Source organism: Cnephaeus nilssonii (genome assembly GCF_951640355.1).
Source record: "Cnephaeus nilssonii genome assembly, chromosome: 6".
Taxonomy (NCBI): Eukaryota; Metazoa; Chordata; class Mammalia; order Chiroptera; family Vespertilionidae; genus Cnephaeus; species Cnephaeus nilssonii.
Genome location: NC_137077.1, coordinates 89,191,865 through 89,219,357, shown reverse-complemented (window position 1 = coordinate 89,219,357; position 27,493 = coordinate 89,191,865). Strand labels below are relative to the sequence as shown.

Genomic DNA, 27,493 nt, shown 5'->3' with positions numbered 1-27,493 from the left:
GGCATCCGAGAGGTCCTTCCAGGTCCATTTATCCCACTGGAGGACGCTGAGGCATGGCAGGGAGTCTGGAGCACTTGATAAAGGAGGCAGTTTAAAGCAATACTTGAAGCGGGGAAGACAATGACTATGTTAGGCACTGTGATGGGCAGGTGACTGACTTCCCGTTGGCCAGAAGTAATTGTCTAGAGGTGCAGTCCTGGAGAAGGGTGGAGGTGAAGGATGTGCTCAGTCCCCTGAGTTAGACTAAGCCTTGAACCTGATTGGGGGGGTCCCTTCTTTCCTCATTTTTTTGGAGGCAGTGTGGTAGTGGAAGAGCTCTGATTTAGGAGTCAGAATATCTTGGGGGCACGAGGTGTCCTGAGTCCCATCTCTGTCATGTTTTTGGTGCTGTGACCTTGAGCAAGCCCCTTACCTCTCTAAGTACCATGTCCTGCACCTGGAATTGTACTGTCTTCAGGATTGCTGTGAGGATTGAGTGAAGTGAAAGAACAGCCTGGAAATAGAAGGTGCTCAATAAATGTCACTTAAGTCTGAATTTCTTTCCCATCCATCTCATTTATGGTGTTTGCAAGGAATATTCCAGAGCCTTTTGACATCCACATTGATCCATGCCAGGCCTCAGAATTTTCCTTTCTTTCTGTGGAGACAGACTTGGCAGTCACTTTAATTTCATACCAACAACCTATATTCTCATGTCAGCCATAGATGTGTCCAGTTTGCACCCAGATATTATGTAGCATGGTTTTGCAAATAATGTTTACATGGGGGAAAATCCAGAATTTAAAAGCAACTTTTGTGTAAAAAACTTATTTTTTATGACTATGTTTTAAAAATAGTTTTATTGATCTCAGAGAGGAAAGGAAAGAGAGAAAGAGATAGAAACATCAATGATGAGAGAGAGAGACATCGATTGGCTCTCCGCCCTGCATACCCCTCACTGGGAATCAAGCCCCACACCCTGGGCATGTGTCCTGATTAGGAATGGAACCATGACCGCCTGGTTCATAGGTCGACGCTCAACCACTGAGCCATGCCAGCTGGGCTAACAAACTTGTAGAAGCAGAGATCTTTCCCGCCTAAAAACAAAATCTAATTTGTGGATCTGTGCAGCACAGAGAAATCACTGAGCCCAGCTCTGCTGCTGCTGGGAGTGGCCTTGGGCAAGTCACATGGCTCCTTCTGGCCTCAGAGTGTGTTACCTGTAGAATGAGAGGATGCATAGACCAGGTCTCCCCACCTAAGCCCCACAGGGATGTTGGGGATGATGACATGGACCCTGAGTAGAGTTGAAGGACCAGTATGGCAGTGGCACCTGCTGGGAGAGTCACCAGGTAAGGCTTCATGGTCTACCATCACATCATCACCTGTTGGGCTAGGACTCCTAGGTTATATATATATTCTAAAGTCTCTCCTGTTTCTAAAGTTCTTTGACTCATAAAATCCTGGGTTTACATCTCTACTTGGTTGACTAATAGACATCTTAATGTGTTGGAAAATGCACTTTTGGCCTCCCCCACCCTGTTTCCTTTATAGAACAAACAGGATCTCTCCTTTTCTTACTACTTCCACTGCTACACCCCTGATCAGAGTCACCACCATCATCTCTCGCTTGGATTATTATAACAGCTTCCCAAGTCATACCCCTGTCACTGCCCTTGCTCATTGAGACCTTCCCTTACTATTCTGTTTAAAATAGCTGCCCTTTCCCCACCCCTTTATTTCCTACATAGCACACCAGACATATATTTTTTACTTCTTTTTAAATTGTCTTTCTTTTTTGTTGCACCCATGTCCTCAATGTAAGCCATATGAAGGCAAGGATTTTTTGTCATTTTTTTTTTTCTTCTGGTTTTGTGCACGGCCCTAAACCCAGTAACTAGATCACATGACTAATCTGATCTTTAGAAACTGCTGGCAGTCTGGGAATTACTGTTCACACTCTAGTCAAGTTTTCCTTGATGCCAGTCCCAACGCTTGGCCTTGGACATCATGGCCGCTGCCCACCTGCCCACCCCAAGACTCCTATCTTTCATGTATTGTTAGTTATCCAGCCCTGTGTATGTTGGGACTGGATCTGGTAGGCAAGATAACTGAGAACTTGATCTTTTTTATTTTATTTTATTTTTAAAAAATATATTTCTTTATTGATTTCAGAGAGGACAGGAGAAGGAGAGTGAGATAGAAACATCAGTGATGAGAGAGAATCACCTCCTGCACACCCGCTACTGGGGATCAAGCCCACAACCCAGGCATGTGCCCTTGGCCGGAATTGAACCTGGGACCCTTCAGTCTGCAGGCTGATGCTCTATCCACTGAGCCAAGCCGGCTAGGGCCTGAGGACTTGATCTTATACTGCCAATCCCTTTTGCCCAGCACAGATCTAATCCTATCTAATAAAAGGGTAATATGCAAAGTAACCATCACTCCATCACAAAGATGGCGGCGCCCATAGCCACAAGATGACGGTGCCCAGTCCCCTCAGCCTTGCCGGAGTCCCCCAGTCCTGGGAGGGGGCTGCCGCCGAGAGCGGGCAGTGTGAGCCGCCTGGTGGAATGCTTACTTTGTTGCTGCAGCCGCGGAGGGCCTCTGGGGGTCGGGGGGGGGGGGGAGGCTGGTCCGAGTGCAGGCCCAGAGAGGAGATGGTGGGCCCGACTCCCGTGGAAGCAGCGTGGCTCCAGGCTGTGCTCTGTGGTTCCTGCTGGCTCCTGGGGAAGCGACAAGCGGCCTACTGTGCGTGATGGGCTACTAGTATGTAATAGAAAGTGCTCAATAAATTCATTGTTTATTCATTTACTGGCAAATATTTTACTGAATTGATGTTGACAAATGATTAAAATTCAACCCTATAAATGATTTGGACCTTTGGAAGGTGTCTGACATGTATGAACAAGGGTCAGTGACCAGAATCGATCTGCATTGGTAGGCAGGACGTGGAAGGGTGTGGATGATGCAAACTTTAGTGTGTTTCTCTGGGAGTGTGGCAGCTGAGTTACAGGTTCTCCTTGTTTCTGCTTCCAGGATGGCCACAGTTCCCAGAGGACGAGGAATGCACTTGTTTCTTTAAATTTCCACGGAGGGTAGAAGCTGCTCTTTGAGATTTTAAAATACGCTGCACGGTCTCGATGGTGTCAGATAGCTAGTTTATAGGTCCTGTCCTAGCTGTGATAACTCAGGCTAAGCTGGATAATAAACGAAAGTGGGACAGAGCCGCAGGATAAATATTGCTTCAGGGCATCTTGAACGGTACAAATCATGGGAAAATATCTTCCTAGCTTTCATTTCTCCTCTTCCTCTCTGGCCCTCTCAAAGTAGCTGGCAGAACAGACTCTATTCCTTACAGCACCCCACCCCCAGGCCCAGCCTCCGCTCTCAGCGCACAGCTATGGGAGGAGGGATGCAGATTGGCCCTTGAATGCAGGTGTTGCTCTGCCTTCCTGCCCAGCTATGCAGGGAGCCCTGAGAACCAGCTTGGACTAGGGCAGGTCTCCCATTTGTGGCCATTCTTCATTCAAAGCTATGGACCACTGCTAAGCTTTGCAGGCCTGTTTCTCTCTAAAACAAGGGGGTTTAATTGGTGGTTCTTAGTCTGGAGTGAGAATTTGAGTCATCTGGGGAATTTAAAATCAGCTTGCCAAGTTCTGTCCTAGTGCATAGCATCAGCATGGTGGAAGTGTAGCCTTTCTTGCTTCCACGCACCTTTCCCTGGCTCCTGCCAGTGAGTGCTCCTGTGCCCAATCCTTTTTAGGAACCACTGTCTGTACAGCCCTCTTGTACAAAAGAAGGGTGTGAGATGGTGATGGGTTAGGTGTTGAGATGGGCCGTTACGTGTGACCCCACTCTTGTACTCAATCCATCAGCACTGTCACTTGATAAAGCTTTCTGAAGCTTTGGAATCGTGCTTGCTTTGTAATCAACATCAACTCACAGGTATTAATTGAGCCCGTAGGGAATATAAAGGTGTCTCAAGCATGTATGCACAAAAGGTAACTAACAGCACAAGGCAGGTGAGCTATTAAATGAAGAAGATGGTCTCAGTGAAGGACATTATCAGCCATCCCAGCCTTCCCCTTCCAGAAATGCAGGAGTTATTCTCAGCTTTTTCTCTCAACACCCCTCTCCCCCCCTCCCCACTCCCAATCCACGTTCACTTGTTTCCATCTGCACTCTGTCTCTTGATCATACTAGTACTTTTCTAGTTCGGGTGCTCAGGTGTCTTACCTGAACGTTACAATAGTCTTCTAACCAGCCCTCTCCAAGCCTTCCTTTGCCAATCTACAGTGGCCATGTCTACTGACCTGGTACCTGTGCCTTGTGCGTGGAGGATGCTCACCATATCTGAGTGAATTAACTTCAGTGGTTTCCTATCAGACTCTGTATGGCCTTCCAAGCCCTTTGCATGGGCCTGTGGTCCTGCCTCCATAGCCTCACAGGCTGCATGTTCCAGCCACTCTGCTCTTCTTGCCCTTTCTTGATTCTACCACAGACTTCCTGTCTCAGTGTCACCCATGCTGTCTGCTCTCCCTGGGACCAGGACACTTGTTCTCTCTTTTTTTTTCATTTTTTTAAAAAAATAATTTTCAATTTTAATTGACATACCATATTATATTAGTTTCAGGTGTACAACCCAGTGATTAGACATTTATAAATGTTACGAAGTGACGGTCCTGATAATCCTAGTACTCATCTGATACCATATATAGTTATCACAATACAATCGACTATATTCCCTATGCTGTACTTTACATGACTTTTCTGTAACTACCAATTTGTACTTCTTAATCCCTTCACCCTTTTCATCCCACAAACCCCTCCCATCTTGTAACTGTCAAATTGTTCTTTGTATCTATGAGTCTGTTTCTATTCTGCTTGTTGGTTTATTTTGTTTTTTAGATTCTACTTATTTCGCTCAGCACAGCACCTTTTAGGTCCATGCTGTTACAGATGGCAAGATTTTTTAATGGCTGAGTCATTTTCTTTCTTTCTTTCTTTCTTTGTTTGTTAATTCTCACCTGAGGATATTTTTCCATTGATTTTTAGGGAGAGTGGAAAAGAGAGGGGAAGACAGAGAGAAATATCAATGTGAGAGAAACACATCGATTGGTTGCCTCCTGCATGAGCCCCGACCAGGCAACCCAGGTACGCGCCCTTTACCAGGATCGAACCCGGGACCCTTTGGTTTGAAGGCCGACACTCTGTTCACTGAGCCAGACCAGCTAGGGCATGGCTGAGTAATTTTCCATTGTATATATGCATCACTTCTTTACCCATTCACCTATTGATGGACTCTTAGGTTGCTTCCGTATCTTGACTATTGTAAGTAATACTGCAATGAACATGTAGATATATATGTCTTTTATTCATTTTTTTGCAGCATGAATACTTTTATATAACTTGGGGAAAATAAGTCACAAATTTTAAAGATGAATCCACTTAGATGATAATTGAAATTAAAAAAAAATTTATGAACAAGATTGTCTTGAATGACCCATTCACAGAAGTTCACTTAGTCCAACTCAATGAAGCCCATGTCCTTGGTGTACTGATGGAACCACTGGTGGCACATTTTGAGGCCATATTTCCAGATCAGACCATGCCAGTTTGGGGATATGCTGCTTTACAAGAACCCTGGCTGAATTTTCTTCAATAGTTCTAGTAGAGCTGCTGGTGACCCATCTTGCTCTCTCTGATGCAATGAGGCAAAAGGAACGAGCTGGCACATAAATGTGTTCTTGAAACTTTGGGGAGAGTTTACCCAGAACGCCTGGATGTATATATCTCTTAGTGTTTTGGGTTTCTTTGGATAAAAACCCAGAAGTGGAATTGCTGGGTCCTTCTATGTCTGAAGTTTCTGTTGAGAAATCAGCTGGCAATCTTATGGGAGCTCCCTTGTTAGTAACTAACTGCTTTTCTCTTGCTGCTTTTAAGATTCTCTATCTTGGTGTGGGCCTCTTTGGGTTCATACTGTTTGGGCCTCTCTGCACTTCCTGGACTTGTATGTCAATTTCCTTTACCAAGTTAGGGAAGTTTTCCGTCATTATTTTTTGTAGAGTTTCCAATTGCTTGCTCTCTCTCTTCTCCTTCCAGCAAGCCCATTATGTGAATGTTGGTATGCTTGATGTTGTTCCAGAGGCTCGTTATACTAGCCTCATTTTTAAATTTTTTTTTTTTTTTTTTTTGCTGTTCTGATGGCCAATTTGATGGAAACTAAGATATGGTGCTTACCTGTTGGCTCTATGGTGGAGGGACTCAGCAAAAGAACAGTGGCCTTTGCCGGCACTTCTGGGACACCTGTTCTCTTTTCTCTGCTAGGCAGGCTGACTCCTACTCACCTAGTGGGCCCAGATAGGTGCCCCCAGCAGAAATAGTCACCTCCTTCTTTGTGCCCTGCCTGGTATTGGACCACGTGTTACATTCTTGTGCTATTTAAAAGATTTGTTTTGTTTTAAAGTTCTTATTTGTTTAATATATCTCTCCCTCCATCTCACTCTCTGTCTCCATCTCTTCTTAAAGTTTAATCTTCTTGAAAACAGAGACCAACTATGTCTTAAATTGACCCCATATGCCAAGTACAGTGTTTGGCAGATCTCTGCCTAGTAAGTGTTTGTTGAATGAATAATGTGTAGTGGAAAGACACTGATCACAGAGTTGAGAAAGGTATATTTTTGTATTGGTTCTGTTTCTGCTTTGCTAGGTGACCCTAGATGAGTTCATTCTTCCCTCTAGAAGCTCATGTTTTCTTCAGTTGTACAGAAGGTGTACACCTGAATGAGTCCCAGGTCTCCTTCTGATTCTGACATTCTGCGATTCTGTGTGTTAGAAAATGGAGATGTTTGTGAGTCCATTTTCACAAGTATGTATGTCCTGTTGTCCTGAGGACAGGGCCCTCCTCAGGGTGTCCGTTACAGGCCATGAGTAGGACCTCAGGAGCCTCTAGTGAGGTCTCCTCTACCCCGCCTCTCGTCTGGCCTTCCTTATTTTCTGAGGAAGTGGCCCAGAGTGCTCGTGAGGCTTTCATCGCCAGCTTTGTGCTTTGTGCGATGTGAAGTGGTGGGGCTGAGCCTCTGACTTCTCATGTGCTCTGTGGATACGAGATCTGCTAAGTGAAGGGTGTTGTATGTGATGTGCTGGTCCTGAGGAACCCTGGGGCTGGGCAGCATCTCACAAGGTGTGAGACTGGGAGCAGCTCAGTCCCTCAGCCTGAAAGCAGAATTGGAATGGAGAAGCCCAGGAGTTCAGCATGAGAGGCATCAGTCTTTCTCATCAGGCCTTGACCCTGAAGGCTCCGAAGGTGGGCGGGGAGATGGAGAGACAGAGAAGGAACTGGGATCCAGCACCCAGGCAAGGGGCTTGCCTAGGTGTGGCAACCCCACGAGCTAGTGTGACTGCCTTGGAGAAGGCAGGCGATAGGGACTGCTGGACACCGGGAAGGTTAGAAGCTTGGACTCGGAAAGCCAGGCTCCTGGTGCTTCCGTCCCTCTGAACTCATTTTCCCTTAGTACTTAGTAGACTGTAAAAGGCCCAACCTCTCTAGTGGTGGTCATGGGCGCCAAGAAGAGAGTAGCACTGTCCAATTGGTCAGGAGGCCCTCTAGGAAGGGGGCCCACGGAAGGGGGGAGTCTCCCTCAGGGGTAGAAACCCGCCTGGTGTTTCTGGCATCTTGTTTATAGGCCTCAGTTTCTCCTTCTGTCCCACTCTGCCCCACTTCCATGGCTGGGTATGGGGCCGGCATTGCACCACTGCAGTGAGAGTTGCTTTATAAATAGAAAGATACTTAACACCGACCCTGGAATCAAGCAGAGAGGGTGGCTCTGGGCAGCATTATTTTATAAATGAGCATTGATTTCTGGGAATCTACACATTGTATATTAACCATACCCAGGCTGACTCCCAGGGCTCTGCTCAGTCCTGACCACGCTCCCTTCCTCTCCCTGGAACACTCACTGCCCATCCGAGCCCTCAGAGGACCCAAGGAGCCAGCGGTTTGGGATTTGTCTCCCCTCACCTCTATGGGCATTCTCTGCCTGGGTACACATGTTCATTGGCTCGCTCCTTCTTTCATTTTCACCTACCATGAGGCAGGCTCTGTGCTAGGATTCAAGGTCAACAGAATCACTTCCTGTTCCCCCTCTCCTTCCCATTCTCAGTGTCAAGATTCAAAGAGCAATGTGAAGCGTTTTAATACTGGGGGCTCAGGGAATGAAGAAGAGAATGCCCAGTTTTGCCTGGGGTTGGGAAGGAAGAGCTTCACAGAGAAAACTGAGAATGGCCAAGAGAGGGGAGTACTTTCCACACAGGGAACAGACAGAATGTGCAAAGGCACAAGGAAGCTTGCTCTTCCTTCCGAGTGCAAGTGGTTGGCACAAACAGGCATCATATCTTTGTTACCTGAGCTATGTGTACACCAGTGGATTATAGTGCCCATGTAATATGCCTGCTCCCTCCTGCTTATAAGGATACTCAATCAGTGTTTGTTGATTGATTAAAATATTTTGTCTCTTGGTCCGTTCACAATGAAAAGGTTGGTTAAAACAAGACTAAACAATTGAAGAACCTCACTACTAGTAAGACTTCCTTTTCATTTGGTGACTTGGACTTCATTCTGGGACCTTCTCAAAGGGAAAAGTTAAAGAAAATCTCAAGGAAAACGTACACGAGGTCTCCCATCTTTACATCATTCCTTCTGTCCCAGCTCCCCCCCACCTGGCAAAGAACAGTGCATCTTTTAGGCCCTACCGAGTCCTGCTTAGTCTTCCCCAAGTGACCCACCAGAGCTTTTCTTGAAATGATCCATGAAACGGAAACCATTGTAATGTTTGCACGGGGGAGTGAAATGAGCAGGACTGAGTGTTAGGAGGGTGCCTGCAGTCTCCTAAGAGAGGCCTGCAGATGAGGTGAGACTGGCTGGGAGGCTAATGAGGAGTCAGTGAACAAGAAATGTGGGGAGGTGGCCATGGTGTTAGGAAGTGGGGGAGACACACTCTTGCCAGCCTTGGGTAGCCACGTGTGTGCATATATATAATTTTTCTAACCCGGTAGGTAAACAGTGATAGGTTGGCCATTTTAATTTGTATTTTCATGATGTCTAATGTTCCCAAATAAGAGACAAAGTAGTGGGATTCGTCACCACAGAAGTTATTCACACAGAGTTACTGGTTGGAAATGTGGTGGGTGAGAAGGATGGGCTGGGAGTGTGGGCGTCCTGTGAGCTGTGCCTCAGGAAGAGGTCTTGCACATTGATTGGTCTCCTGGCAGATTGTAAGCTCCCTGTGGGCAGAAAGCAAGTCTTGCATTTTGCTGTGGGACACAGGACAGTGGTTTTCATTTAGTGCTATTGGGGGGCGGGGTATGTTAGCCTCTCCCCACTGCAGACTTCTTTCCCTCCATCTTTCTTATCTTTTCCCCTCACCTCCCTGCCTGCCCACCCCCCCCCTTCCTCCCTGGCCTTTCTTATCCCTCTCTAGAATATTAGCATAATATATATTTTTTTCTTTCTTTTTTTCTGTTTGAATTTCTGTCTTCAGCATGGCTTGGCTGGTCATTCACAGAGATAAGAGGTTTCTGACCCCAATGCTAAATCCAGTACCTGACACTTAGGCTCCTAATAAACATCGCCAAGCTTCTTCCCTCCTCTGAGAGTTTAGTTGCAGTTTTTCACAAAACGTCAGGGAGACAGGTGGTGTAGCAACACTGACACTTCAAAAGCCATGTGTCTGAGCCAAGGGTGCAGGTAGGGCTCTGGCACTCACAGCTGCTCTTGGCTGCTGTGGCTGTAGGTGGGGTCAGCATGTGGGAAGGGGCAGGTGAGCTCTCTGGGCAGGTCTGTGTATCTGTTGCAGGGGATCTGATGGAAAGCGGTGGAGACACCCTAAGGCTCCCGTCTGTCCCCTTTGTTCCCATCACACACAGGGATCTGGTTGCTCGTTCTCTGATGTGGTTTCTCCTGCGGGGCTGGAGGAATGAGAGTTATTCAGTAGCTTTTTATGAAGAGGAATGTGTGATTTGAACAATGCTGGGCCCAGGATGCCCTGGATTCCTCAGTTGACTTTGACATTAGACAGGAACTATCAGGAGCTGGAAATAGGCTGCGGGGCCCGGGGGAAGGTCGATTGTTTGTGGCAACCCCACAGTCACCATCCCGCCTCATCCTGGAACCATGGATGCCACAGACAGGAAGGCACCTCCCAAAGTCATGTAGGAAGGAAGGGACTGTGCTGCTCCCGTGCTGATCGCATTAAACACCCCGACATGTGGCTAGCCTGGACTCCAGGTGGGGCGGGCTCAACTGGCCCAGGGTGGTAGCTAGCACCTGCTGCGGTCACCTGTCCCTGTCCTTAACGGCTCTCTTCTAGAGGCTTCCTTGCATTTAAACCCACTGCTCTTATTCTGCCTTAAATGAAACAAGACACGAGGCCATCATCCCTTGCACAGAGCCTTTAAACGCGTGCGGGCATGATGTTTTCCTTCTGTTTTGGAGAACCAGTGGGAGGTAGTGTCTACTTTAGACACACGAGGCCGACAGCTGAGTAGAATTTGTAACGGATAAAATATTGGCTCAATTTAAAATTGGTTTTCCCTAGTTTTAATGGGTTAGGAAGGTACAGTTCTGTACTGAGTTAACTTCATGCATTTTTTTTTTTTTAATTCCTCACCCGATGATACTTTTTCATTGCTTTTCAGAGAGAGTGGAAGAGAGAGGGAAAGACAGAGAGAAATATCAATGTGAGAGAAACACATTGATTGGTTGCCTCCTGCATGAGCCCCAACCAGGGCCCGGACTGGGGAGAAACCTGCAACCGAGGTACGTGCCCTTGACCGGAATACAACCTGGGACCCTTCGGTCTGCAGGCCTATGCTCTATTCACTGAGCCAAACCGGCTAGGACAACTTCATGCATTTTTAAACCAACTTTGATTTGTTTCAGCAACCAAGAGATGAATACACGAATAAGGAGTTCATATTATGTGTTGTCCATTTAAGATTTTGCTTCAGCACGAGATGGGCACTATTCTCCCCATTTTTCCGGCAAACACCTTAAGTCCACATTCCCAGCCAGAGTTCTGCCCAGCAGATGAAGTTGTTGGATCAAATGACTCAGGGACAAATTTTCATAATGACAAGATTTGCTCTGTCTCTTCTCATGGTGCACGTAACTTTTTGGCATCCTTTAAGCACATTTCTATTTTGGAGGATGAAACCAAGTCTATATTCTGCAGCTGGGTAAACCTTCCTGGCCAGGTATGGCCCCCTGCAGAAAGTAAACAGCTCTGAATTTTGTGCCTAGAAAGTGCATATTCTCATGGGCAGTCAACCATATGCTGAGACTCATGTGGGTTGTACATGTCTGTCACCATCAAAGCATGTTTCTCAAACTTTGTGATTCAGCATGTGTGTGCGTGTATGTGTATCACCTAAAAATTGTTTCATGAAATTACTGTGTGAGGTACATTCTGTTTTTCCTGTTTCGTTTTAATTTTTAAAAATATTCTTTCTGACCCACTGAACTGATTTCATAACCCACTAATGAGTAATGACCTGCAGTTTGAAAAGCACTAATCTGGGAGTTGCCATAGATAAAAGCAAATGGAAACAATTAGCAAATTAATTCATTTGGGTCATAGCCACACATCCACTATAGCTTAGATTTTTTATTTCTTGAAATTAGATTTTTCTCTTCTTATTTTCATTGGTGCCTATTAACTAGTAAGTGCCCGTCAACCAGGAAACTTGGATTTCATGCATCTTTCAATAAGGACCTCTATCAGTCAGTATTTTAACACCATCTTTCTAAAATAGATTTGATCTTAACTCAAGATACAGGTTTTTATTTAACAGAAGATTATTTTTATAATAAAATTATTAACAGAGCCCTGATTTGTGGGCTTCCTGATTTACTCAATAACTTTCATTGAGTGTTTTCAAGGTTGAGTAAACTAGCACTTTGAATAAATTAGCACATTTATGAATTAGAGCTGGGGATTCGGAAATGTCACCTTTCTGCCCTCAGGGAGCTCGCCATGAAAAGGCATGAAAGCCTCTCACAAAGGAAATACAGTGTGAGAAGTGCTGCATCAGAGGCATTTGCAAAGGCTACACCAGAGAGATTGACTTTGGAAAGTTCGAGTGGAGGGCCTGTCAGGTTGTAATGAAGGAATTGGTAGCTCTTCAAAGAAATCTGGAATATAACCAACAAAGTTCATAAGATGGAGCAGCATAAGATCAATTTATTTTATTTTATTTTTTATTTTCTTTATTGATTAAGGTATTACATGTGTCCTTATCCCCCCATTCCCCCCCCCCCCCCCCGCCCCTGCTCATGCCCTCACCCCCCTGGTGTCTGTGTCCATTGGTTATATTTATATGCATGCATACAAGTCCTTTGGTTGATCTCTCCCCCTTACCCCCACCCTCCCCTGCCTTCCCTCTGAGGTTTGACGGTCTGATTGATGCTTCACTGTCTTTGAATCTGTTTTTGTTCATCAGTTTATGTTGTTCATTATATTCCACAAATGAGTGAGATCATGTGATATTTATCTTTCTCCGACTAGCTTATTTCACTTAGCATAATGTTCTCCAGGTCCATCCATGCTGTTGCAAATGGTAGGAGTTCCTTCCTTTTTACAGCAGTGGAGTATTCCATTGTGTAGATGTACCATAGTTTTTTAATCCACCCATCTGCTGATGGGCACTTAGGCTGTTTCCAAATCTTAGCTATTGTAAATTGTGCTGCTATGAACATAGGGGTGCATATGTCCTTTCTGATTGGTGCTTCTGGTTTCTTGGGATATATTTCTAGAAGTGGGATTACTGGGTCAAATGGCAGTTTCATTTTTAGTTTTTTGAGGAAACTCCATACTGTTCTCCACAGTGGCTGCACCAGTCTGCATTCCCACCAGCAGTGCAGGAGGGTTCCTTTTTCTCCGCATCCTCGCCAGCACTTGTCGTTTGTTGATTTGTTGATGATAGCCATTCTGACAGGTGTGAGATGGTACTGCATTGTTGTTTTGATTTGCATCTCTCAGATGATTAGTGACTTTGAGCATGTTTTCATATGTCTCTAGGCCTTCTGTATGTCCTCTTTCGAAAAGTATCTATTTAGGTCCGTTGCCCATTTTTTGATTGGGTTGTTTATCTTCCATTTGTTAAGTTGTATGAGTTCCCTGTAAATGTTGGAGATTAAACCCTTATCGGAGATAACATTGGCAAATATGCTCTCCCATGCAGTGGGCTTTCTTGTTGTTTTGTTCTGAAGATGGCTTCTTTTGAAGATCAATTTATTTTAGAAAGATGATTGTGAGGATGAGGGTCAAGGTGGTCAGGAAATGGAGAGGGGCCGGGAGAAGAAACCAGGTGGGAGGTTTTGTAGTTGTCTTTGTAGGTTTGTTAAGGAGGAGATGGGGTGAGAAGCCTTGCCAAGGAAATACATGAAGGAGGGGAAGGGGGATAGGGTGTGCACGTTAGGGGAAAAAGGTAAAGTAACAGAAAGAGTCTGAGGAATTTCTTTACGTTTCTAGTATAAGTGACTAAGTTGGTAGTGGTGCTGTTATCAGTGTAGCAAATGCCAGAGGAGGAACAAGTAGGTAGAGGGAAGGGAAGGTAACATTTAGATTTAGACCTGTTGGTTTGCATTTCTTTTTTTACAGTGGTTCTCAACCTTTTTAATGCCACGACCCTTTAATACAGTTCCTCATGTTGTGGTGACCCCCAACCATAAAATTATTTTCGTTGCTACTTCATAACTGAATTTTTGCTACTGTTATGAATCGTAATGTAAATATCTGTGTTTTCCAATGGTCTTAGGCGACCCTGCTAGCGGTTCTCAACCTTTGGGTTTCGACCCACAGGTTGAGAACCGCTGCTGTAGAGCCTAAGACCATCGGAAAACACAGATATTTACATTACGATTCATAACAGTAGCAAAATTACAGTTATGAAGTAGCAACGAAAATAATTTTATGGTTGGGGGTCACCACAACATGAGGAACTGTATTAAAGGGTCGCGGCATTAGAAAGGTTGAGAACCACTGCTTTAGGACATCTAGTTGGAGCTGTTCTGATGCTCAGGGGTTCTGGAGTAAGACAGAGCAGATTCTGGTCCTAATGTTGTTCTGTGTGGTCCAGGAGGGGTGACCTAAGCTTTCTCATCTGTCAAGTGGGAATGTTTATCTTGCAGGGTTGTTATGAGGATTGGAGAAAATAGATATTTAAGTCCTGGCATAAGGTTAAGTACTCAAGTTTTATAGCGTTACTGTTGGTAATCTGGGCTGAGAGGAAGGATCCAGGACTCAAATCTCAGTGTTGACACAAAATTGTAAGTGTACTTGGGCAAGTTACTTTACTACTTTGTGCCTCAGTTTCCTCATTTGGATATGGAAGGCATTGAATTTGATCATCTCTAACATCAGTGTTAGTGCAAACGTTCTGTGATCTGAAAGTTGAGAGAAATAATTTACAAATATGCTGGATGATAGAATCAGGACTTTAAATCACAAATGTGCTGTTAACAATGGAACAAAACCAAGATGAAGGGTAATGGACAAATGGTTACAGTTGCCCCTTGTACTGAAGTCCTATATTTACATGTAGAAAAGTGCAGGAATATTGAAGGGGAGAGTAGATCTGCCTTAAAATGCATGATGTGAGGCCCAGGCAGGCCCTGGCACGGCCCAGGGCTGTCTTCCTTGAGCAGGGTCTGACGCACAGTGTGAGCGAGTTTCCTGCCTGGCTGCGTGGAAGGGAACAGAGCGTCCAGAGCAAGAGATACCGCAGTCTATTGCCTTTGGTAATTTCCAGATTCCACAAAGTAGAGTGTACATCTCATTTGCTGAATAATCTGTCACCAGATGTTTCTGTGCACCTACTGTGTGCCAGGCACTGGAGGTACTGCACTCATCCTATATAATAAAAGGGTAATATGCAAATTGACCCTAAAGGTGGGACGGCCGGAACAATCGCTGGACCAGTCACTATGAGGCACACTGACGACCTCTCGGTCCCTTTCTCTGGCTGGCAGGCTCCGATTGCCTGATGGCCAAAGGGGAACTGGGGGTGGGTGGCGGGGGGGGGGATGCGAGTGGCACCAGGCCAAGGCCCCTGTGGCGGGGGCGGGGCCGGTGAGCAGGCAGGAACAGCCGACCTCTCAGTCCCTTCCCTTGGCTGTCAGGACCAATCACCCAATGGCAAAAGGGGAATTGGGGGTGGGTGGTGGCGGTGGGGGGTGGGGACAGCCAGGGAAGATGGCCCTGATCACAGGCCAGGCCTAGGGACTGTACCCATGCATGAATTTCGTGCGCTGAGCCTCTAGTCAGCTATAGGAGTTCAGGGCCTGCATTTTAGGGAGCGCATTGGCAGACCAGGAAAGGCAAGGAGCAGAGTGGGCAGGTGGCAAAAGGTCGGCAGGTTGCTGCATAAGTAACAGCGGCAAGAAGTGAGGATGTTTTGCTTGGGGAAAAGAAGTCTCCGGCACCTGAAACTGTCCTGTTACTATGAAAGGCTGGCATCTGGGAGAGGAACCAGGCTTTACTGCTCCAGAGGGAAGAACTAATTTTATTAGCCAGAATAATGATGATGATAATTAAAAGAAATATTATCTACTATTTATTAAGTGTAGTGTGTGCCAGGCACTGCTCACCAATCATTGACTCTGTGGGTCATTACGCATTTATTGTACTCATAATTCAGATGAGGAAACTGAGGTGTGGGCAGTTCAGTAACGTATCAAGGGGCAGAGCTGGGATTTGATACTGATGTGACTGATTTCGTGGCCAATGTCTCCCCATGCCACTCCCACATCTGTAAGGTAGAAGGTAGAGGCAGGCAGGTGGGCTCAGATTGAGGCAGAGCTTTTCAGTAGTTCGCTGTGAAATGATAAGGCTGCCTGGCAAGCTCCTGGCCTGGGCAGTGTTCAAGCAGAGTTCAGGTAGAGAGTAGAGACAGGCTTGTGCAGGATCCTCCGTGGGACATTTCTGCAGAGGGGAGGAGACTAGACACAAATGAGTACCTCTTACTGGGGTCATGAGCCCTAGGCAGCCCTGGAAGGAGGGAACTGCAGTTCACAAGGATTAAGTGGCACAGTCCCTAAGAGACAGATCTGGGACTCAAACCTGGGTCTTCTGACCCTGTCCCCTGTGCCCTTCCTGCTGCCCCACTCTGCCTCTCAGCCCTTCCCAGCAGCTGTGCCTTCTATGATTCCTGTTAGTCTTTTGCCCAGATTCATTCCACCTGCTTCTCCCCAACCCTTTGCTGTACCTGACAGACTGCCTGCCGTGTCCTCTGGGTTCCTGAGTTCAAAACTGGAGCTGCAGCCAGTATATAAGCTGCTTGAGAGGTGGTGCCACTCTCAGTGAGCATGTGTGTGCGCGCTTCGTGGGGCAGAGGTCTGCGCGTCCTGGAGGGCCCTGAGGGGGCTTGGAAGTACTTGGGGGGCTGTGTGTGAGACCAGCTTGGGTCTGGTGGGGAAGGCTGCAGGAGCCCAAGGCACAGGCGGGCGTTCCTCCTGCCCTGGCAGCCCCTTGCCAGCCCTTCCTCTCTGAAAGGTGGGCTGGGAGGGAGCCGATTAGGGACGTTAATTACTCAATTAATTCATCCAGGTGAGACAGGTTTTCTGGTTGGGAGATGCTCTGCTGATGGAATGAGGAAACTGCTCATTTGCCAGTTCTGATTACCGCCTGAGGGTGGGGGCCGTGGTGCTGGGAGGTAGGCAGGGAAGCTGCTAGCATACCCGCCGGCCCCCTTTCCTCGGGCCTGCGGCCTTCTGAGCTGATTGCCTTGCTCTTGGCCTCACCTGAGCTCTTCTCTCTTTCTCTTTTCTCTCTCTTCCTGTGATTTTCTTCCCTCGTCTTTCCCTTTTATTGTTCACATTAGATACCACCAGAAGATTTTTGGACTTTGTTCATCCATTCAACAAGTGCCTATTGAGTCACTGGCACATGATTAGGATGTGGTAGATGCTGAGGGGACGCAGTAGGATTCTGAATCACTCTGCTCTCTTACAGTTGACAGTGCCTTTGCAAAGATGAGACTTGCCCACTTGGGCTGCCCAGGCTGAGTCAGTGAGACCACGTGATGGGGCAGTGAGGGGGAAGGGTGGGAGGGAAGGTGTGTGTGGGGGAAGCACGAGGAGGGGAGATCTGTAACTGGGCCATCAGCCCAAGGAGCCTCCATACCCGGGAGGGGATGCTAATTGAAGTCTCGAATTGGAGCAGGCTGGCAGAGAGCTGAGCCAGGTTGCGCAGCCCTCCCTGAGGCTGGAACAGCCAGGCGGCAGCCGAGTCCGAGACAGAATGGTGGCTACAGGGTCAGCACAGATGACCAGGGGCAGACTTAAAGTTGTCTCGAGGCTGATGCAGGGAACACTGGGGTGTCTTCATTGGCTTTGCTGGGGTGGGGGACATCTGAAAATGAACAGCCACAGGCAGAGCTCTGTATTGTTGAGGACACATGCAAAAGGGAGAGAAAAGCAGCCCTTTCGGAATAACCCAGGCCTGTCATTCTGCTCTCCCTGCCCTTGCTCCCCACCGCATCCCTCTTCACGAGCCACGTCTGAGAATGGGCTTGGGCTGACGAGGGATTTTGGCAGATATGTCCTTGCTAGAGAGGAGAGATTTTGGCCAGATTGTCTCCTGGCTGGTGTGACTTCAGATTACTGACAGAAATGTCTCAGGGTCACTTTGGTGATTATGTGCAGATGTGTATTTTTTATTAATATATTTTTATTGATTTCAGAGAGGAAGAGAGAGAAAGAGAGATATAAACATCAGTGATGAGTAAGAATCATCAATCAGCTGCCTACTGCATGCCCCACACAGGGGATTGAGCCTGCAACCTGGGCATGCGCCCTGACTGGGAATCGAACTGTGATCTCCTGGTTCAACCACTGAGCCATGCCGGCCGGGCTGCAGATGTATCTTTAGGAGATGGACCAAAGGAAGGAGTGTGTGTGGGGGGTCTTATACCCCCAAAACCTCTAGTTTTAGAAGATTTGCTAGAGGTGGTAGACTTGAGTTGCTGCTTGGGTAGTGAAAGGAAGAGCCAGTTAGATCCAATTAGCACCCTTCTCAGCAGGGGCCCTCAAATGACAGCACATTTTAGAGTTTATTAATAGAGGAGGTTACCTCAGTCCTGCCTTCAGATATTCTGACTCAATAAGGCCAGAGTGGGCTCAGAAATTCGCACTTGATACCAAAGACCCAAGGATGGACAGTGGATGGACTGGGAACCACAGTGAGAGAAATGCTGTTTTGAAGGGAACTCAGCATTTGGAGTGAGCACCGGGCTGGCGGTCTGAAGACCTGGTTCTGGCCCATTCAGTGACTGGCCCTGGTGACAGTGACTTCACCTTTGATGCAATGATATCTGCTGCAGTTCCTTTCTAGGACCTTTGTAGGGGTCACATATGTAAAATCCCATTGATCAGTCCACATTTTTTTTTTTTTTTTGTAAGTGAAGGCTGCTGTAGCTGCTTTTATAGTTACAGTAGAAATGTACAGAGAGTCTATCTGGATTGATTGAAGCCAGGGAAGGGAAGGGGAGGAGAAAAGTGGGCCAAATGATCTCTGGAGACCCATAACTTTGGGGATCTTCCTCCAACAAAAGTTTCAAGGAATTTCTCTCCCTCTCCCCAATCCAGGTGGTGAATCTATTTCTTTAAGGTGCGGGTGGCTGGTTCAATCTTGAAACAGGCGGGTAGCAAGGAGAGGGGTCCCAGAGCTTCCCAATTACAGCACCTTCTGGTTCTCCTTTCCTCATTCCCTGCTGCTGATGTTGCTTAAACTGAGCAATTAGAGCTGTAGGATGGTGCTGGGAGCCCTAGGCATGTGTGACCTGTCAGGCCCCGGGTGGTTTTGCTGATGTCCTGCAGCGTGAAGTTGGGAGTGGAAATCGCTTGCTCCTAGAGTTTGTTCATCGCGTCTGAAGCCAGCTCCTGGTTGCTGGACATCCTTTGGAGGAGGGTGGGTTGGAGTAGGTCTCCATGTTACACAACTTCAGGGGACACACCTCCCAGGAGCACAATGTGACTGTTGGCATGGGAATCCCTCCCTGAAGGGCTGCAGTGTGGGGCATCCCTATTTTGTTACTAAACTCTACTGGTTCCTTGGTTCTGTGGTTTTTATTCTCAGTTTTGGTGCCTAATGAGGTCAGAAGGAATGATTGTATGTAGTAATGATGATACTGATCATAGTAATTAAGATGGGTTGTCCCGAGACCACTTTCATCATATTTGGTTTTGGAATGCATTTAGAAACAATCATTTAATCAACAAGTATCTGTTGAGTGTGGCGGTGTGCCTAAGCACTGTGCAGAGTCACAGAGGGGAGCTTGAGGTGGAAGAGAGGAGTTGGAGAGGGACTCAGTAGATAAGCTGCTCTCAGATAGCAGAGGGTTCACTCCTTTCTTCGGTCTGCATTTTTGCCTCTTCTCATACTATCAGGTCCTGGAAGGTGGTTACTGTGCTAGCTCTAGTTGTGTTGGCATTTCTGGGGGTTGGCAGGGTGGGGCTGGGAGTGATTTTGATGTGGAAACTCAGGGGGGCACATTCAGAAATGGAATCTGGGTGTGCCCAATGCAGCTCTTGACTCACTTTCCCATGGCTGGTGAATTTAAGGGTGTGGACTGGGAGTTTCCGTTCCTTCCAGAGAAGGACTGCAGTTACGGAGGATGACCCCTCTCCCTTTCGGCCTTTCATAGCTCCCCAGGTCAGCACTCTTAGTGAGTTAGCTTCTACCTCCAACCTGGGCCGCCAGCCCATTGTGGCTACGTGCTACAGCTGGGTCCACAGAGCTTAAAATAGCAGTATGAGCTGGCCATTTAGCATGTGGGGAGCCCGCCTGAGGCATGATGGGGCAGCTGCTTGGAGTTGGGGCTCCGCTGGATCTAACCACTAAGTTGGAGAGCGTTCTTTGGGGGGTTTCTTCTAGGCTCAGGCTGGAGGATAGGGGTTGGTGTTGGTGGGGGCTCAGGTGCAGAGGGAAAGGAAAGAGCTTGTCTTTCCTAAGAACTTCACGGGAATGCCTCGAACCTGACCTCAGCACTCCCACTGCAGCACTCAGCGGCCTTCACACTGGGCGTCCTGTTTGGCCTTAGTCCTGGCCGTTGGTACTGCCCAGGGTTAGCCATGCAGTATCCCATTCAGCTTAAATGAAGAGAGAGGTGGGATGGAAGGTGCTGGCTATGTCAGATCACAGGTGGCAGGGCTGGGGTGAGAGCACAGGCATCCTGAGTCCTGGCTGGGCGCACACTAACCACTGGCTCCTCCATTCCCCAGCTTTCTCCTCTTGGGAAGCCAAGATGGCACCTAGAGGATTTGGCACAGATCTCCTCCAGGCATTCGTTCATTCAACAAGTATTTATTGAGTAGGTACAATATGTAAAGCTATGTTTTTGCTGTGGAAATACAGTAATGAATGAAGGATACCTAAACCCCTGCCCTCATGAAGCTTTGTTCTGGTGGGGAGAGTGATTACAAATAATCAGTTCATAAAAATGTAAATTATAGTGTATGTGGGGATAAGATTTATGGAAAAAAACAGAAAGGATAGGACAGATTGAGTGTGCTGGGGGAAGTACAGCTTTGAATGGATGGGCCAGGAAGGTCTCATTGAGAAGGTGGCACTTGAGTGAAGGTGTAAAGGAGATGAGATCGTTAGCAATGCAGAGATCTAGGAAAGAACGTTGGAGTAGAGGGAACACTCAGCATAAAGGCTGTGCTGTAAGAAACAGCAAGGACAGTATGGCCAGAGTGGAGAGAGTGAGTGGGTTGGGCATGTGTGTGTATGTGTGAGTGTGTGAATTGTGCAAATACTTGTAAGAACTTTGTCTCTTCCTCTAAGACTCAGAGATGGGAAGCCATGAAAGGGTTTGAACAGAGCAGTAACTTGATGTGACTTACGTTATAGGGTCACGGTAACACAGGAGCTAATTTCAGTTACCGTGACCCTATAACGTAAGTCACATCAAGGAGCTAATTTCTTAGGCTGCCTGTGGGGACCCCTTCCTTTCCCTATGACTTGTCCAGCCTCCATTCTTATTCCCAGACCTTTCCTCCTGGCAAGGAGGGGCAGGATGGTGCACGTTTCTTCTCTGTGCCTTAGAGTTTCTTCTGCAGGGATGGGATCTGGGCTTTTAGAGTGGGTTGCTGGAGCTTACTTGTACTGGCTCTCAAGAGCCTATTAGTAAATAATCAGAAAATTTGCAAGCTGGTTGTTAAGCCATAGATAGTTTGCAAATGGCCACGGTGGGAGTACTTACACCATGGAAATAGTCAAGCACTGGAAGTTGTGTTTTTTTTCCCCCTGGAGAACTGGTTGTTATACATTTACCTGCCCAACACTGGTTTGTGATTCCTACTGTACCCGGGCTGTATAGTTGGGAGAGCAGGATCTGCTTGCTTTCATTTGACAGAGCACCTGTGTTCATGCTGTATGAAGTAAAAGAGAGCACAGGGGACATGTTGGCTGAGGGCTTGGTGCAGGTTGATGTTAGGAGCTGCTGGCGTGTCCCCAGGACTGACAGGGCTTATCCCATGGTGCTGTGACATGGAGCCTCTCTGTTGTTCCTGACTGGGCCATCCAATGCATGACCACTCTCTCACCTCTATGTGCAGGGGTCAGCTGTGCACATAAAAGCAGGACCAGCACTGGGCCCAAGGAAAATTACTTGGTGTAAGGCAAGATCTCTGTTTAGAAGTCAGGAGCCATAGGTTCCCGTCCCAGGTCTGCTGCTGATTAGCTTAGACAAACCCTCTCCTCTCTTTGGTCGTTAGTTTTCTTAGGTATAAACGGATGGCTTCCCTCCTGTGTATTGTGCAGGCGTGTGGCGAAGGTCACCTGTGGTCATAAATACGAAAGCCCCTTGAGTAAGCTGTGACTCACACGCCTTTATTCACGGTGTTCAGGCACCTGGAGCCCCTCGCCTCTGCCTCCTTTTGTTAGGAGGACAGCCCAGAATGTATCCTGCTTTCTCTAAGAAGCGCTCCCTGATGGGCCAGCCTCCCTGGGCAGGTCCTCTGAGCACTCAGTCTGTGCTGCCCTCTCTGGCACGAGTTCATGCATTCTGTCACCTGTGGTCCTTTCATTTTTTTTGCTCTTCCCTCACATAGACCTTTAGCACCTAGGGGCCAGTGCTTCTTGGTACCATCCACAGTGGCGAGCCCAGGATGGGCAACGAGTGGGTACTCGAGACCTTCGGTGATTAGTAATCAGTGTCGTTTGTCTTTATATCAGTCTCATGTGAAAAGTGATGGATAGTTGTAGTGTGTATGGATGAAGGTTCTGAAGTGTGGTACTGTCCACTTGATGTAGCAGTTTCCCAATCAGTACCTCATCTGTCCCTCAGAATCTCTGTGTAACAGATGAGGAAATGGAAGTGTGCTCATTCATTCATTCAAAAAAATGTGCGCGGTGTTCAGAGAGCTGTAAGGCTCTTGTCCAGGTCACACAGATAGTAAGCATCAGAGCTGGGACTGGGGCCTCACCCTTCACTCTGCCTGGCTCCCTGCAGTACGAGTGTGTTTGCCTTGTGCTGTCCTTTTAGGAGGCAGTTGGGGCAGCTGAGTAGAGTGTGCATTCGTGGTCAGGCTCAGGGGCAGTACCAGTGCTCAGCGCCGGCCCTGCTGTGTCCGTGTGGCCGAGGCTGCGGGCTGGCATTTCCTCTAGCAGCAGTGTGGGGGAGGGGAAGAACAGGTGTGCCCTGGCACTGGGCCTGACTGGGCTATGGAAATGTCTCTTGGGGCTGGAGCTTGGGGTATGAGTGACACACAGCCACCCAGACACATCGGGTCTCGCGGAGCCCAGCCACATTCTCTGGGCTCCAGGCTGGATATCTGAGCTCCCTGGTGGCTCAGGAGATGGTCATATCTGCTGGGGGACCCCAGAGAGGGCCTCCAAGGGGGAGGACAAATGGTGGTGATCTTGCAAATGGAGTGCCTGCCAGATAGGCCAAGGGCAGTGTCAGGAGTGTCCAATAAATGGGTGAGGTGAGTACGTATGATGAAGGCGGGGTGAGGCCTGAGGGCTGTGTGCCTGTGTGAGGGATTCAGTTTTCCGTCAGATTTCTGAAGTGTTCACCTCACATCACGCTAGGCTGGTTGCTGCAAGAGGAACACGGGTGAGTTTGTCCCCTCAGGAGCTTTTGGTAGTCTGGTAGGAAGACATTTATGCAAACAACCACGACACAAGGCAGAATGAAATCAAAATTGAGATTAGTAATAAGAAGAGAGCCTCTTAGTTTGAGGGATCCTTAGGATCAGGGGATCCTCCATGGAGGATGTGGCATTTGGGGAGAGCCTTGAACCATCTACTAAAGACAGAGATGGGTGGTGGAGCCCTCATCGGTGGAGGGCAGTGCTCGAGCAGAGTATGGAAGCAGAAAAGTGGGGATATGTCTAGGGAACAGGGAGGAACTCTGATCGCTGGGAGCATAAGGCACAGGACTATGGGAAATAAGGCCAACAAAGCACAGGATAGAAGGTCTTGAATGCCAAGTTTGAGAATTTTTGTAGAATCCCTAGGAAGACTGAAAAATCTGAGCTGGTGAAAGGGGCAGAGCGGTGCATCCAAAGCTCTCTCTCGGGACAGTGATGGGGCAGCGTGTGGCAGGGTGAAGTAGGAGAAAGGCTGGAGGCAGGGCCCAGTTCAGTAGACTGTGGCAGGAGTTGGGCTGGGAGACTGCGACAGGAGGGGCTGTGCCTCCGCTTTCAGGGGTGCGTGTGTGGTGCCGGCTGCCTTCTGGGCACGTGTTGAGGAAGTCTGGGTCGGTGAAACGTGGTTGGGTACACATTGTGCATGATTGGGTTACGGTAGGAATGCCTTTCTGCCAGAGCAACCTAAGAGAGAAAGAAGAGTTTTGGTAGCCCAAACAGCAGACTCCTGGGTGTGTTTTGCGACCATTTTCACCTCACGTACTTTGGGAGGAGAAAGATACCTCCAGGTTTGGGAAGGACTGGTTGCTTCTCAGATGGGGGCACCTTGAATAACTTAGCTGCATGGACAGGGGTAAGCCTGAAGTGGGTGGAGGGAAGAGATGCTGAATGGGACCATGGCCCGTGCTGCAGCCTCACTTGACAGGGTGGCCAGTGGCGTTTCAGAGACCACAAGTGATTTCACGCCCTATGAGACTGTGAGTCCTGAGACAGCCAAGTCTACCCAATAGGGATGGCCAACTCGTCTTCCCCCTCCTTCCTCATGCGCCCCTCCCTCTCTTCCTGCACAGGCTCCCTGCCCCTGGTGCCCGCAGAGCAGTGGAATCCAGGGCACTGTCCCTGCTCCGTCTTCCTTAGAGCATCTCCAGGTGTTACGCACATGCTGCTCGTTCCTGCAGCAGTCCAGGCTCTGTGGCGGGAGAGAGGGAAGAGGGGAGGCAGCAGGCAGCAGTTCCTGAACCAGCAGAGGCTCCCAGCTACTGAGCTGGCCTCACAGGCAGGCTGGACGCTAGGTCAGAGATTGCTGTTCTCAGACGCAGTCAGCACCCTCCATGGAGTGGCTAAGGAATATTGGATTTGCTGGGGCAGTAAATTTCCACTGGTGTACGGTAATAAACCTCAGGCTCATCACACTTTGCGGTGTCCAGTGGCCTGGCCTTATCTCATCCTCCCAAAGCCATCTGCCCTCCTTGATAAGTACTAATAACAAATACCTCTTTCTCCCTGTCTGCCAGGCACGGATGGCTCAGTGTGTGCATGCCTGCGAGTGCAGGTACACCTGTCTGTCCAGCACATACCAACCAGGCCCTCTTAGGGATCTGACGGGGATGCTGATTGGGCTTGGGATGAAAGATGGGGCTGGTTTCCAGGGACATTCCTGGAAAAAGGGCCTGAGAGCCCAGGGTGGGCAACTCACAGGGTGGGCTACCATCCTGTGCTTCCAGGGCTCAGCCGCTGCCGCTCCCTCCCATCCTGTCAACAGAGGAGACTGTTGTCCTTTGGGAGTGGCAGGTCTTGCTCTTTGCACAAAGTCTCTCACAAAGCCCCCCAATGCTTCATTCATGTGTTTGTGGTGATTTAAGAGCTCCTGTGTGACAGGCACTATGCCAAGGGTTGTGATACAAAGACGATGGACACAGCCCTTGCTCTCAAGGACCTCACAGTCTTGGGGCAGGGGGCAGGGGGCAGGGGGCAGGGGGCAGGGGGCAGGGGGCAGGGCGGTCGGTGAACAGGCAGCACTGTGATGGGCTGGGCTCAGGGTGTGTTGGTGCTCCAAGTTGAGGCTCCAAGCTGCCTCCCCAGACATCACAGAAGAAGTAAGAGCAATACTGATGCTGCCGGGACTGTGGAAGTCAGCCAGTCAGAATGTGTGGAGAAAGGTGGTCCCGGCAGAGGAAAGAGCAAGTGGGAAGGCCAGGAGGTGAGGAAGACTTGGAAGTGTGTGCATTTTGGTGGAGCATAGGCTAAGTAAGGTGTGGGGGATGGGGCTGATGAGAGGAGTAGGGGGTGGGGAAGCACCTGTGATCGTTTTTTTGTTTTTGTCATTGTTAATCCTCACCCGAGGATATTTTTTCATTGATTTTTAGAGAGAGTGGAAAGGAGGGAGGTAGGGAGAGGGGGGGGGGGGGGGAAGAGAGAGAGAGAGAGAGAGAGAGAGAGAGAGAGAGAGAGAGAGAGAAGAAACATCTTTTGGTTGCCTCCTACACGTGCCCCTACCGGGGCTAGGGATTGAACCTGCAACCCAGGTACGTACCCTTGACTGGAAATCGAATCTGCGACCCTTCGGTGCACAGCTGATACTCTAACCACTTAGCATACTGGCTGGTTTTTAATAGGCATCCAGGGTTTTTAATTGCATCCAGGGTCACCTCTGCTCCAACCTCACCTTCCCTTCGAGTTCACTCTCTGTGAAGCGTCATTTTGGCTGGCTGGGTGGACATGCCTTCCCCAGACATCCTGGGAACTCTGGCTTTACCTAGCTATCCCCTACCAGGATGCACTTCCTCCTGCCCTCTGCCTGTCCAGTCCTACCCATTTTCCAAGAGCCAAGTTGGGTCCCATTTCACAGGGTGGGAATTTTAGGGGTAGCAGCAGCCTTAGAGAACAGCTAGTTCAACCTCCTTGTTTTGTGGGTGAGGAGCTAGAGATCACACAGGTAATTGGTGTCCTGAGGCTTTGTTCCTTAGGCCCGAGGTGACGATACAACTGGAAGCTCATGAAGCCCTTCCTAATGATGCTGGCTTGCCCCTGCACACATGCACACCCTCCTTTGAGCTCCTGTTTACTTGTTCAGGTATCATTGTGCCCCTGCTTCTGATCAGGCATTGTACTGGCTGCACAGTAGTGAGTGAACGAGACCCAGTCCTGCTGCCCCAGGGTTTATGGTCTGTTAGGAGAATCAGCAAATTGTCACTCAAGTAAATGTGTACAGTTGACCCTTGAACAACGCAGGGGTTAGGGATATAGATCCCCCACGTAAGCGAAAATCCACATGTAACTTTTGACTCCCCTAAAACGTAACAACTAATATCATATCCTACTATTAATAGGAAGCATTACTGATAATATAAACAGTCTGTTATACTGTATTATATAATACAGTATATAATACATATAACATATATTTTGTATGTTATATGTATTATATACTGTATTCTTGCAATAAAGTAAGCTAGAGAAAAGAAAATGTTATTAGGAGAATCACAAGGAAAATACATTTACAGTATTTACTGGGAAAAAAATCCATGTGTAAGTGGACCCACACGGCTCAAACCCTTTTTTTTTTTTAGGGGTCAACTTTACTTTCAAATTAGGATGAGTGCTATGAGAGAGAGGCAAATGGTGCTATCAGATTATATATTGGTGGAGGGGGGGTTCATTTAGATGGTAGGGGGACAGTCAGAAACTCAGGAGATAATTTTTAGACTTTCTTGCTTTCTTTCTTACTTTCTTGCCTGCCCTCCCGCCCTCCCTCCTTTGTTTCTTCTTCTCCTCCTCCTCTTCCTCCTCTTTTTTTTTTTTATATGAGAGAGAGAAACATTGATTTGTTGTTTCATTTATTTGTGCATTCATTGGTTGCTTCTTATATGTGCACTGATAGGGGATTGAACCCACAACCTTGGCATATTAGGACGATGCTCAAACCAAGAATTTACAAGAGCTCATGGATGAGTAGAACTAAGTCAGACAGTGGGTTGTGGAAGAGCATTTTAGGAATAGGGAACAGCATGGACAAAGCCTCTGAGGAGAGAAAGAGCTCTGAGAGTTCACTGGTTGGAGCATAATGAGAGAATAGTTGGAAGTGGGGCTGGAGAGGTAGCCAGGGGCCAATCATGCCGGACCTTTGAGGTTGTTTTAGGAATTTGGGTTGTAATACATAAATAGAGTAGCAAACACACACACACACACACACACACACACACACACACACACACACACACGATCATAATCTCAGTAAAATGGGAAGATACTGATGGGATTAAAGTAGGAGAGCAACCTGAGTGAGAAGATGGTGTCGGCTGCTCTGTGCAGAGGACTGAGGGCAGGAGCAGGAATGAGAGCTCTGTTGGAGGCTGCTGC

The 27,493-nt window shown here is 48.0% G+C and overlaps 1 protein-coding gene across 2 annotated transcripts in view; it reads left to right on the top strand.

The window, feature by feature from the left end:
- The window catches only part of TSPAN9 (tetraspanin 9), a 196,976-nt gene that overhangs the window by 77,980 nt on the left and 91,503 nt on the right, over window positions 1–27,493 (top strand). Inside the window, exon 3 of one of the 2 annotated variants that reach the window (XM_079774391.1) lies at window positions 5,038–5,136. The exons of the other annotated variant lie outside the window; for it this stretch is intronic. The gene's annotated coding sequence lies outside the window, so the exon portion shown is untranslated. The remainder of the gene's footprint in view (window positions 1–5,037; window positions 5,137–27,493) is intronic. 2 annotated transcript variants of the gene reach the window in all.